The 12,990-nt window shown below is 46.8% G+C and overlaps 1 protein-coding gene and 1 long non-coding RNA gene across 2 annotated transcripts in view; one reads left to right on the top strand and one right to left on the bottom strand.

Annotated features, from left to right (window-relative positions):
- The window catches only part of HDAC5 (histone deacetylase 5), a 120,530-nt gene extending 114,619 nt beyond the window's left edge, over window positions 1–5,911 (bottom strand). The window contains exon 1 of the mRNA XM_081166135.1: window positions 5,765–5,911. The gene's annotated coding sequence lies outside the window, so the exon portion shown is untranslated. The remainder of the gene's footprint in view (window positions 1–5,764) is intronic.
- Window positions 5,912–7,472: 1,561 nt separating this feature from the next.
- On the top strand, window positions 7,473–11,842 carry LOC308571477. Its single transcript, XR_014001474.1, has 3 exons — window positions 7,473–7,517; window positions 7,895–8,110; window positions 11,034–11,842. It is a non-coding gene; the product is annotated as an uncharacterized lncRNA (long non-coding RNA).
- The last annotated feature ends 1,148 nt before the right edge of the window (window positions 11,843–12,990 follow it).

Genomic DNA, 12,990 nt, shown 5'->3' with positions numbered 1-12,990 from the left:
AACTCCTTGCTCATAAAATTGCAGGAGCTGCCTGAGTCCAATAGCGCCTTTATTTTTAGGGGGTGTCCATTTTGCAGCTCTAGCAACACTTCAATCACTAGAGCAGGTCGAGGAGCTTCTGGCACGGGCACTTTCACTGCTCTTTGGCCTGGCTGCAGTGCCCCGATTGTGGCAACCAGGCGTTGGCTTTTACCTGCTCCGTCTCCCCCTGCTCTTCCCCCTCAACAGCTCCCACCATCCCTTGCCATTCCTTCCTCTGGGGGCAGACTCTGGCAAAGTGGCCTGGCTGTTGGCAGAGATAGCATTTCCGGGCGCCCTTTCCCTCCTTCTTAGCCCCCTCGCTGGGTTTTGAAAATGCGCGCGCGCGCGCTGTCCCGATTTCCATCGGCTCTGCCGGCGGGAAAGCTGGCTCAGGAATGTCTGGAATGCGGAACTCCTTCCAACGTTCCCCTCTCCCTTCCCGCCTCTCCAAGGCTCTTGCCTCCTGACGCGCTCCTATGGTCAGCGCAGATTTGGTCAGCTGATCCATAGACCCCGCCCTGGGGCTCCGTGACAGCTCGTCTTTCACAGCCGACGAAAGACCTTCTTCAAATAGCATCTGAATGGGTGCCGCCGATAAATCCCAACCCAGTCTGTGAACCAGCATGGTAAACTCAGTCCAGTACTCACGGACAGATCGGCTTCCCTGCTTGCAAGCCATTAGCTGTCTGCGCACCACCCCTTCCTCAATATCGCTGGAAAACATGATATCCATTGCACGAAAGAACTTCATCGTGTCCTTTAGTACGTCATTGTGCGTTGCCATCAGGGGTCGAACCCAGTCTCTCGCCCCCCTCTCAAGATGCCCAATCACGAAAGCAACTCGTGATTCCTCATCAGGGAATTCATCAAACTGCACATTAAGTGCATATTGCATCTCTGTCCTAAAGGCATGGTAATCCTTGGGGTCCCCCCCAAACTTCTGCACCAATCCTGGTACCTTTCTGGGGAACTGAGTGGCTCTCCCCTTCTTGTCTGCATCCTGAGCCCTTCTCTCCTCCAGCCTCGCCGTCTGCAGCGCCAGTTGGACCTCCAACGCTCGGTATCTATCTTCCAAGCTTGGACCAGCCCCAACCCCAGCTCCTCCGGTTCCGGTTGGTTCGCTCATGATGCTTTCTCTTGCACAGGCAGCGTACAAAGACTGTCGGACTGCTGTTAGGGATTGATTAGCTGCTTGTGCGTAAAATCGTGCTCCCTCAGAGTTTGTGCGACCCCACAAGCCTCAGTGTGTGACGGAGCTCCTCAGACATGTCTGCTCTAGTCACTAGTAGAGTCCGACAGTGGCTGTCTGCGGAAGCGTTTCCAGCAAAGGAGCTCCTTAACGGAAACGCGTCTCCTGGACTCACGGCGTGACAGTTTCCGGCGAGGTGTAGGTCTCCCTATGTGAGACTCAGATACCTCCCCACTGTTTTCGCTGGAAGCGTCCCTGAGCCCTCCCTCCTGCTCACATTCCCTCAGAGAATCACTCCTCCCCCTGCTGGTGCCTGCTTCAGCTGTTGAGTCTCTTTCTTCCTCCCTGAGCCCCTCCACCACCTGATGCTCCGATGGCAGTTCCCTGACAGTATGGTACGAGTTATACAAAAGTATTCACCTCACTCTTCACCCAAGTATCAGAATACAGTGGTACCTCGGGTTAAGTACTTAATTTGTTCCAGAGGTCCGTTCTTAACCTGAAACTGTTCTTAATCTGAAGCACCACTTTAGCTAATGCGGCTTCCTGCTACTGCCACGCCGCCGGAGCACGATTTCTGTTCTCATCCTGAAGCAGAGTTCTTAACCTGAAGCACTATTTCTGGGTTAGCAGAGTCTGTAACCTGAAGCGTATGTAACCCAAGGTACCACTGTAAAAGAAATGGAGGGAGACCCTGGCAAAGCAGGTAATTTGGGAAATGCCCATAGCTCAGAGATGGACCATGCAGGAGCAGTGTTAGAAAGTAACGATATATAAGCTAGGTGTGAAAAGGTTCCTTAAGCCAAGGTTACAGTCGCCAAAACAGAATGTCTAGTTGTCATTTGTAGGCAAGACGGCTCCAATGTCTTATTTTCCAAATGATGGACTGACCAATTGATTCTCAGTTTAACATCCAGCTAGTTCAGATGACAATCTTGAGCTAGGTTAAGAGCTTTGAGAACTTCAAAGAAGAAAAGCCGCTGGATCCAGGGATAGTCCACATATATATTGGCCTATTCCAACCTCTTTTCCTTAATGGTGACTGCTCCTGCTCAGGCTGCACAGAAAAAGCATTTTGGTTCCAGAAATTCATCCCGATTATGCAGATAAAATATAATTAATAGAATTTTACAGGATGTGGTATTAGTGTGTGAAAACAGTGCAGATACAATGATCCCCAGGCATGCACCTCCAGATGGTGGAGATGTTTCTGTGGTTAGGTGCCAAGATTGTGGGAATCACTCTTCACTAGGGTATAGGAAGGGCAGCAGGAACATCTCCTGCCTATCAACTGAGCCTGTCAAGTCATATACCAAATCTGGATTGTGGAAAGCAGGTAAGGAAATATCTTGGTCAGAGCTCACATCTCCCCCTGAGAAATGTACACAGCTCTGGAGGCAAAAAGGTATTTCACCCAGAGTTTTAGTTTGGGGCAATTTTCATCCTAATCTCTGCAAGTAAAAGAGTTGAGCATTTGTTCTTCTGGAGTGTTGAGAAGGCAATTAAAAGCAAGATTTTGATATTGGAACAGGCAGCTAGAACCAAAGGGCTACTGGATCACAGGCATGGAAAATAACAAGTGCACATCTTGTTGTAGGCTCAAAGCACTTCACACATTATCTTAGTAATCCTGTTCAACAGCTTTGTAACAGTCAGTATTGTTTTCCACATATTACAGATGGTCAGGCGGGGGGGGGGGGAGAGCCACTGAGGTTGAAAAATATTGATTTGCCTAAGGTTACCCAGAGAGTTCACGGTGAACCAGGTATTTCCTGCCCAACTGCTTACTCTCTTCACAACCGCACAACACACAGAAAGCAGGGCAAACTAGACACACCAATTCGCAGCAGAGGCACTCACATAGCCAAAACCATTGAATGCCACAGACAGAGAGATCAAGCTGCTTGCAAAACAAGGAACTCCAGATGGCTCATACGAGAAGGTCAAGAAGACCCGCAAACCCAAGAGGATCTCTCATCAGTTTGACCGGGGTGAAGATTTTGCCGAGGCACATTTTGCAAGGCAGGGTCTATAACTCAACCACTAAACCTAGATTCCAAGCAGACGAAAAGGCAAGAGCTACGCAGAGCTGAGGCAAGTCACATGCATCCCTCTATTTCATTCTGCAGGCAACTCATGTCTGTCAGCTCCAGTCCAAACAAAACAGTCCTATACCTGAAAGAATAACATGGCAAAAGGCTAAGCAGGAGTTTGGCCTCAGGGATCAAGTTCCTGCTTGTTCCTTCTCAGCATAAATTCTCTCCCCCCCCCCCCAAGAATCTTAAGTTAAGTGTTAGAAAGCAGCTGAACAGGCACAGTGAGAAACTATAACTGGAGCAAGGCATGGCATTAAATACGAGTTCAGAAAGCATTGTGCAAAGTGGTTTGTAGAACTTTTTCATCACATGGACACGAAGACCATGTAATTGAAAGCTAGCAAATGTCACTTTTTAAAGGTTAAGGGAAGTCCAGTTGCATAGTGGACTAAGGACAAGTCATGCATGCAAGTCATGCAACAGCTTGTCCATTACAATAATCTAATATCCAGCCTGCAAATAACTCGTTTTACCCTTAAAATCTGGCTAGAAGGGCATAATAACATTTTTTGAAAAAGAAACTAATTGCAGAGCCCTGCACTCTTTTAGCTCCCCCAGATCTACAGATTCAGGCTGAGGTACTCCTCTGCCACCCCACAACTCTGCTCGCACCCTCCAGTATCAGAGTCTCCCTGTCAGATATATTATTTCCATTTCACTTAGGAGGCAGGCAGAACTTCTGGAAACTAGCTTCACTATCTGCACTCTGAATCTGTTATCACCAATTATTGCTGCTAGAAATGCTTATCTTGAGCTGTGCATGGCATTTACACAGACCAAACTTTTTGCGTTTCACTGCCATTTGGGCCCATTCTTCCTCTCCCTTCTCATGCACTGCACACATAAACGTATACACACCTGCTAAGTGAGTTTAACACGTCCCACATCTGCTTGAATGCACTCTAGTCCATCAAATTCTAATAGGTCTGTTTGGTGCCACAAGACACTACTGCTTTTGCTGCAACCGACAAAACACAGCACCTCTTCTGGAAGTTATCTGCTCCCCATTCATCAAGTCTCACTGACTGACAATGTACAAGCACGCTGCAGCTGCAACCAGAGCCCGTATCCCATGCTCTATAGAAGCTTTGGCAAGATGATGTCAAGTAAGGATTCATTGTTAAAATAGCAAATACTACGATGGAGGGTTTTTTTTATTTGTTCTTTAACAAAATCTCACACATGTGTTCTCTCTCTCTCTCTCTCTTTTACACACACACACACACAAAACCAAGTTTAATAATTCCAGGTTATTCACAAGCAGAACCGCATCAATAAAAAAATTTTCTTTGCACTCTCGATCTCCACATCCCCAAGTCCTTGCTACTGCCACAAATGTCAGAGACCTGGCCCCGCCAGAGAACCCACCCCATCCTCAAACAGAGCAAGGGATGGTTATCTAACTAAATTTGTATATCAAGCCAAATATGGGTCGGTGGGTTGATTTTATTTAATTTTAAAATCTTGATTGCTGTTGCTTTGGCAACCAAACTTAAGCTTCATAAGGCAGTTTAGGGCACAGAATAACACACACACCTCTACAGGAAAATGGCTCTGGAAACAGGAAAAGAAACCCACCAAGAAGCATAGGAGCCAACTCCTAGGGGCCAATAAAAATATTTGAGGGGACCCCCCCCCCAAAAAAAAAGTTGATGGGCATTGTCATTCAAATGGTGTGTGTAATCAATTATGTAGGACGGGGCTTACCTCAGCCCCCAATATATTATTCAACTCAGCACTCCTGGCACCAAGACACTGGGAAAATGCACCATTTGATTTATTTTTGGCACGTGTATGTGTATGTGTGTGAGTGAATACTGACACACAAGATTAATCTGCGCCCTGCATCCTCAGACTTCACCCTCTTGGTTCCCAGATCCTTCATCTGAAAGGCCACTCTCCAACATTAAAACAAAAAATGTGATTGCTGAAAGATCCCACACAGGGTTGAAAAGTCTGCGATCGTTGCAGGCTTATAACTGTACCCCCCACGTAGATACAAACACACACACACATTCATACTTTTCAATGACAGAGCAAGAGGGAACGGGAGTGGCTTGCCGAGAAAACACCCCAACTCCACCCTGGACCGGGTGCCACACACATTTCTCATGGCTCCCTTGCCCAAGATCCGCTAGGCACCCGCAACTCCCCCCCACACACATACAATCACCCCACGCATCAGCCCCCCCCCCCCCCGTCTAGCTGAGGCACTATCCTCTAAGTCCCAACTTCAGCGGGGCGGGAAGAAGACCCTCAGCCGCAGCCCCACACAGTCCCCGAAGCGCCTCGCTCAGCCAGGCTTGCAGCGCTCCACAGCTTCTCCCGCCTGGCTCCCCACTGCAGCTCCCCACACCTTGCAAAACCTGCAGCCCCCCCCCCCGAGCAGAGGGAGGGAGGAAAGGCGCCGGAGGGGGCCCCTCCAAGATCATGCTACTTGCTGGTCCTTCCCTTTTACCTGCAAGAAGATCGGGAAAATGGCGCGCTGCTGCTGCTGCTACTGCTGCTTTTCCTTGCAGATGTTCCTGCAGGATGGAAAGCTGCAATTACCGGGCCCAGCCTGCCCTGGGATGGATGTCTCTTTTCTCTTTCCCACCCCGCCACCCCTCCAAGGGAAACTAGAACCGGCTGTCCCGGCCACTGCAGCCCTTCATAACCACAGCCACCTCCTCCTTTTCCTCTTCTCCTCCATCTTTGCAGCTGGCTTCGCTCGCCCTGTGCGCCGCCGCCGCCGCCGCCAAACACTAACAACAACATTCGGTGACGTCATTCGCCGTCACGTGACGGGCCCACCGCTCTATAAATAGCCTTTGCTCTCCCTCGCTTGCTTAAGTCCGCGAGGGGCAAGGCCCAGCGGAGGGAGGAAGGGGAGGGCGGAGCGGCTCAGTCCTGCCTGGTGTTAAAGGGCCCGCAGGAACAAGGCAGGGAAAAGAAGAGCTGCTTCCCCCCCCCCCCAGCAGCCTCCTGCTGCTGCGTGGGGACCATAATAAGCGTGCCTTCCGGCAGTTTCAGCACATGAAACGAAGGACATGCTGCAGGACCGGCCCAAGACATTTTGCCGCCTGAGGCGCCGCAGCTGGTGGAGCCGCTCGTCAGCATTTGAGAGCAGGCGGATTATATTGGGCACCTGAGGCAGTGCCGGATTTAGGGCGCCAAGCCAAGAGGGCACAAAATATAATTAATAATAATAGTACCACCATATATTTTCCGTATACAGAGGCACCTCAGTTAATAATAATAATAATAATAATAATAATAATAATAATAATAATAATAATAATAATAATAATAATAATAATAATTTATTTATACCCCGCCCATCTGGCTGGGCTTCCCCAACCACTCTGGGCGCCTTCCCCAAAAAATATTAAAATACTGTAATACATCAAGCATTAAAAGCTTCCCTGAACAGTGCTGCCTTCAGATGTCATCTAAAAGTCTGGTAGTTGTTCTCTTTGACATCTGGTGGGAGGGCGTTCCACAGGGCGGGCACCACTACCAAGAAGGCCCTCTGCCTGGTTCCCTGTAACTTGGCTTCTCCCAGTGAGGGAACTGCCAGAAGGCCCTCGGTGCTGGACCTCAGTGTCCGGTGGGGGTGGAGACGCTCCTTCAGATATACTGGGCCGAGGCCGTTTTTGAACTTAATCCATTCCAGAAGACCATTTGGCTTCTGAAAGGTTAGAAAACCGAGGATCAATGGGCTGGCTGCAAAGTCAGTGGGGGGTAAATGGAAAATGCAGTTTGGAAGCTGTTCAGCTTCTGAAAATTGTTTGAAAACCGGAACAGTTAGTTCCAGGTTTTCAGTGTTCGGGAGCCGAAACGTTCCAAAATGGAGGCATTCAGGAGCCAAGGTTTGACTGTATAAGACACCCCCTATTTTTTTGAACCCAAAATTAATAAATCAATATTTTAAACATCAAACAGAACAACTTGGAGATTCTGTTGTGGGTGTCAGCCAGAGTTTAGGTTGCCATATTTCAAGAGTCAGATCCCGAACCAGAGCCTTGGCCCACCTGCACCAGAGCCCGAACCCCTGTCCATGTATAAGACGACCCCAAATTTTTGACTAAATTTTAAAAGCAAGAAACATCGTCCTATACGATGACGCTGGTGCTTTTCTTCTAGTAAAAAAGGCGCCGGTACTTGGTACTCTTGAGTATCCCCTGAAACAAAGCACTGATAATACTAATTTATGAGGTACTATGGGAGAGGTAGGGACGCGGGTGGCGCTGTGGGTAAAACCTCAGTGCCCAGGGCTTGCCGATCGCATGGTCGGCGGTTTGAATCCCCGCGGCGGGGTGAGCTCCCGTCTTTTGGTCCCAGCTCCTGCCCACCTAGCAGTTCGAAAGCACCCCTAAGTGCAAGTAGATCAATAGGTACCGCTTTATAGCGGGAAGGTAAACGGCGTTTCTGTGTGCTGCGCTGGTGCTGGCTCGCCAGAGCAGCTTCGTCACGCTGGCCACGTGACCCGGAAGTGTCTCCGGACAGCGCTGTCCCCCGGCCTCTTAAGTGAGATGGGCGCACAGCCCTAGAGTCAAACACAACTGGCCCGTACGGGCAGGGGTACCTTTACCTTTTTATGTGAGAGGTAGTACGTCTGGTGGGGGACACATTGTGCTACTTCCGGAGTAGTTTCTCCACCTTTGGTCCTCATCCGGCACTCAGCTCTCTCCTGTGACTCCTAGAAACTGTCAGCATGCGACAGCCGCTACACCCCGAGAACGGCTTCAACCCTCTGTTGAAGCAAAGGACTTCCCCTGCATGCGAAGGCAGGTTCTGGCGGATTTAGCCATCAAGACCAATAGTGGGTCCAACAATCTGCACATAGTGTAAAGGGGAGTGAGGGGCAAGTGGGGCTCATCAACCTGGGAAGGGAGCCCATATAGGAGAAGGAAAACTCTGGTTCTAAACCTTTGCTGCCTTGCGGGATTGTTTTGGGAGAAGAACATGCTGAGGAGTTGTTGGCATCAGTCTGTCTCAAGAGACAATGGAGTGCACCTCTGTGTTAGTAGCACCAAAGTGACTTCCCTGGGGTGCAAGCCTAGGTGGTGTGTATGGAGGTCCTGGGCTGCCCAGAAAACAATACCCCCCTCCGTCTTGGCTTGCTGATGCGGTCCAAAGGAAAGCAGAGCAAGACGTTTGCCGGAAGGAGGACTCCTCCAACCATATTAGGGTCTCCACACTGGATTTGTGTATGGTTTACTCCTTAGTCTTATCTTCTCCCAAAGAAGTCCCACAAGGCAGCAGAGGTTTAGGCTTAGAGATGAGCTACCTTCTCAGGTCGACAAGCCCTATCTGCCCCTCAATTCCCTCTACTATACTTATTTTACTGTCCTTAGAACATGTGTTTCAGTGTTTTATTCTATTTTACTGTGTACTGTATACCGTTTTGATGCACCTTATGCCATGAAACAGTCTATAAATTTGAAGAGGAAGAATACCAGTATGTCAACACTATAGCATTTCTGGAATTTTAAAATGCCAGGCAGCTCCCAGGCCCATGGCTGGCATAATTGGCTTTTTTCTAGCCTTTGCACAAGGATGGCAAATGCCAACACCAGCCCGCCATTATCACACATAGCTTGACTTCCACCGCAAAGAGTGTGTTTGTTCTTTAAAGTTAAAAATACAATGGGGGGGGGGGAACAGTGGTTGTATAATGTTGGACCACCCATTCAAAATACACCCAGCAACTAGTTTGAGAGATGAAAGGTGCTACAGGGCCTTAGTGACAACGCACAAATTTATACCCAGAAGTCCTAAGAAAGGAGACAAATTATGAAGAATGGCAACTTGATCACCAACAGCTTTACGTAATTTTACCAAGACATTCTCAAAAGGCGAAATGAAGAGACAGCGATTTATCAGGAGCAGGTACCAGAAAGTAGGAACGTTGGAAGCTGCTGTATACTGAATCAGATCACGGGACCATCTACCTAAGTATTGTCTAGCAGCTCTCTAGGGTTTGAGGCAGGGGACATTCATAACCTTACTTGGACACTCAAGAGCAGGGGTAGGCAACCTAAGGCCTGTGGGCCAGATGCGGCCCAATCACCACCTCAATCTGACCCGCAGATGGTCCGGGAATCAACGTGTTTTTACATGAGTAGAATGTGTCCTTTTATTTAAAATGCATCTCTGGGTTATTTGTAGGGCATAGGAATTCATTCATTTTTATTATTTTTTTCAAAATATAGTCCGGCCCACCACATGGTCTGAGGGACGGTGGACTGGCCCACGGCTGAAAAAGGTTGCTGACCCCTGCTCAAGAGCATAAAAGATACCTGCAGTTATACTGTATTGTGTATTAATGCAACACTGGAGTCATAGGCTGGAACAGCCAAGGCTGTTGTGGAATCAATTGTTGCTGGAGTGAGTGTGTGTGTGTGTGTGTGTGTGTGTGTGTGTGTGTATGGCTGTGATTACACACATGTAATTTATGCTCAGTCAGAAGAGCATGAGACTCTTAATCTCAGGGTCATGGGTTTGAGTCCCACATTGGGCAAGAAATTCCTGCATTGCAGGGGGTTGGACTAGATGACCCTTGTGGTCCTTTCCAACTCTACAATTCTGTGATTCTATTAGCAGGAAGCACATTGCACTGCCTGACCCACCCCCCAAAAAATGTGGTTTTAAAATTGATACTCTAATTTTTTGAATTTGGGGGCTTCACATCCCTACCCAAGGCTCCCACTTGACCTGACCCCAAAGCAGTTGAGGGAGTGGGGAGCAAATCTTTCAGTGGTATGCCAGTTTCTCACATATAACTTTTCGTAGCTCGCACAGGCTTTAAAAGATTACCGTACAAGAAGCTGGCCAGGGTGTGTTAAAACTTGAAGGCTACTGCCCTATACTGTTCAACAGGACTTTACCAAAGTGGGGCACTTTTGAGTTAACCAATGTAGGAACAAGTTGTAAAGCAGCTTGGGCCAGAAGATTATCTAAATTTTCAAAAACAGCTACTGAGCCAAGGCATCCCCCTGCAAATCATAATCTTTAGAACATACTGTGCTTCAGATAAACCAGTAAAGGTATTTCCATGTCAAATGAATGATTGGAAACACATTCAAAAATCACTGAATACATACAGTGATCAAATGTTAGGCCCCCTCATCTGCACTGTACCTTTAAAGCAGAATCATTCCACTTTAAAAAGCCATAGCTTACCCCCAAAGAATTCTGGGAACTGTAGTTGTTTGCTGAGAATTGTTTGGAGACCACTCCTAATTCCCCTCAGAGAGTTAAAATTCCCTGTTTCCTGAGAAGAGGGGTAGATTATTAAACAACCCTGGAAATTTTAGCTGTGCAAAGGGGATAGAGGGTCTTATAACAACCTAACAACAAACTACAGTTCCCAGGATTCTTTGTTGGGAAAGCCATGGCTGTTTACAGCGGTGTGATACCGCTTTAAATGTACAGTGCCTAAGACTCCTATTTTCAGGCACAAATTTTGAATTACATAGGCACGCCCCTGTGTTAATGCTATCCGAAAGCAAACAGTTATCATCACAGGGGCTTGCCTATGGGTGTGTTTTACAGGTAGCAAATAGCCTTTATTTTCCATGTAGTTAAGACTTACTGTGAAGTGTGGGAATTAAACACCTAGTTACTCATCAGAGTTCAGAACTAGAGAGACAAATTGCAGATTATAAAGCCCTCTGCAGGCACTTACATAATAGCTGAATTATGTTGTCGTCCTCCTTTTTCTCTACCCCAATCCAATGCAGAGGTCATCACACCCAAGTCCCATGAAAACCAGTGGACTAGCCCTCCTCAACTCTGCATCGGACCAGGCCATTTAAAAAGTCATCTGTTACTTTCATGCTTGTGAGCGTGCTCTGCGTCAACCAAGTTTGGTATGAGAATGGCAAAAAGAATTGTGTTAAAGAAAAAACACAGAGGTCAGCCACTTAAAAGAAAAAAAAGAGTGTACAGCATAGCAGAAGCAGTGCAAGGTGAGCTAAGAATTGTACTAAAGGTGACAGAAGGAAAATACGAGCTCATAATTTTAAAGGTGTGTAGAAAAGACGCCTGCCTTTGCATATATGTCTTGTTCTGCATGGAGAAACCATTAAAATGTACAAGGAGAAAACCATAAATGGTGCACATACACATTTTAAAGGGCCAGGTCTTCTGTTTCAGGCTATACAGATGTAGGCCTAATTCTGTCCCAATGTTTCTCCCATACACATTGCAGAGAACGCTGGCAATTCAAGCGCACAGGAACCATTCACATTATATTGACATTTGAAGTGCTCCTTTTGCATCCAAATTCGAAATGAATTGGTCTGGAGTAGAGATTCAAAACTCGCAATTCCCACAACCACTCTAAGTCAATATCTGTTTCTTGTTCTTTTACAGTAGAATTGGGTTTGGGTAGATCCTGTCTTCAGTGCCTGAATGTATGAAGTCAGGAATATATGGATAAACACAGTTCAAAAAAGAATATGCTGATATGCTTAGACTAAAGGAGTAAAGTGGAAAAGAAAGCATTAATAAGTGATGTTATAAAGAGATTAAAATTTAAAACCTAAAAGATTGCAATGCTTGTACCGAATTTAAAATATATGGAAGTTGAGGTGAGGTGGAGGGAAGCTGTGGGGTGAGGGGAAGTCACGAGGGTGGAAAGGATTTTTGTTTGTGTAAATAGCAGTTTATTTTTGTGAGTCTATATATTTTCTTTTATCTTTCTGTATCATCAAAACTTTAATTAAAAAAAATTAAAAAGAAGAAAAAAGAAGGCAGAACGAGGATAAAATGGATGACAACAAAACACTAATAATAAAATGTTGGGACACGCTGTTGTTTCTGTTCATCTCCTTTGTGGAAGCCCCTTCAAATTTCTGATCGCATTCCTGTCAAATACAAAATCCTTTTCAATTCCTGCATTTTTATTTCAGAAAACAAGAGAGAGAAAGCGCAGAATGTACAGAGAGCATCCTTTCACCACTGAATGACAGCAGCTGGACACACCACTATAATCTTTTGTATTTGGTTTTGTAGGGCATTTTACATCCCAACCTTTAATTAATCACTTTCCAATAATTAAATTCTGCATCTACACCTGCTGCAGATGCACCATTTCAGACTGTGTATGTCTCACATTTTTTAATGTTTCCCACGGTGAATAATTCCTTGCAAATAAAAGTAACATTCCAGTACTGATGTATGGAAGTGAGAGCTGGACCATAAAGAAGGCTGATTGCCGAATAATTGATGCTTTTAAATTGTGGTGCTGGAGGAGACTCTTGAGAGTCCTATGGACTACAAGAAGATCAAACCTATCCATTCTGAAGGAAATCAGCCCTGAGTGCTCACTGGAAGGACAGATCCTGAAGCTGAGGCTCCAATACTTTGGCCACCTCATGAGAAGAGAAGACTCCCTGGAAAAGACCCTGATGCTGGGAAAGATGGAGGGCACAAGGAGAAGGGGACGACAGAGGATGAGATGGCTGGACAGTATTCTCGAAGCTACCAGCATGAGTTTGACCAAACTGCGGGAGGCAGTGGAAGACAGGAGTGCCTGGTGTGCTCTGGTCCATGGGGTCACGAAGAGTCGGACACGACTAAATAACTAAACAGCAATCAGGAAAAGGGCTGGCCACAATCCTCCTTAGAGTTTCTTATAAAGGGACCACTGCATAGAAAAGGTGACACCCACCCCAACCTGGAGTTCATTCTGCA

Source organism: Podarcis bocagei, assembly GCF_964188305.1.
Source record: "Podarcis bocagei genome assembly, chromosome: 13".
In the NCBI taxonomy this organism is placed as follows: domain Eukaryota; kingdom Metazoa; phylum Chordata; class Lepidosauria; order Squamata; family Lacertidae; genus Podarcis; species Podarcis bocagei.
Note: the sequence above shows the minus strand (reverse complement) of the source record. Positions and strands in the feature narration are given on the sequence as shown.